Below are 291 nucleotides of genomic sequence, written 5' to 3' on the forward strand. Positions count from 1 at the left end.
ATGTGCACGCTGGTCAGCACCCCCCCAGGCCTCAGGCCGAGCAATGCTGCTGGGGGGGGGGCAATTTGGAGGGGGGTGTGGGGTGCGTGAGCAGGGCTGGCTCCCGCCCTGCCACTCCCCAGCGTACCCCACGATCGGCGTAACTTTTCTAAACCGTGCCTAATTCATCTCTTGGCACCTCCGGCACCGCTCTAGAGGAATCAACACCAAGTGCATCCGTGAAGGATGAATTAGGGGAGGAGAACCCGTGCGTGCGCAGCCAAGCGACCCGCCAGCGGCGACCAGGCAGGC

The sequence above is a fragment of the Egretta garzetta genome, unplaced genomic scaffold (genome assembly GCF_000687185.1).
Source record: "Egretta garzetta isolate BGI_Z169 unplaced genomic scaffold, ASM68718v1 scaffold4, whole genome shotgun sequence".
Lineage (NCBI taxonomy): Eukaryota > Metazoa > Chordata > Aves > Pelecaniformes > Ardeidae > Egretta > Egretta garzetta.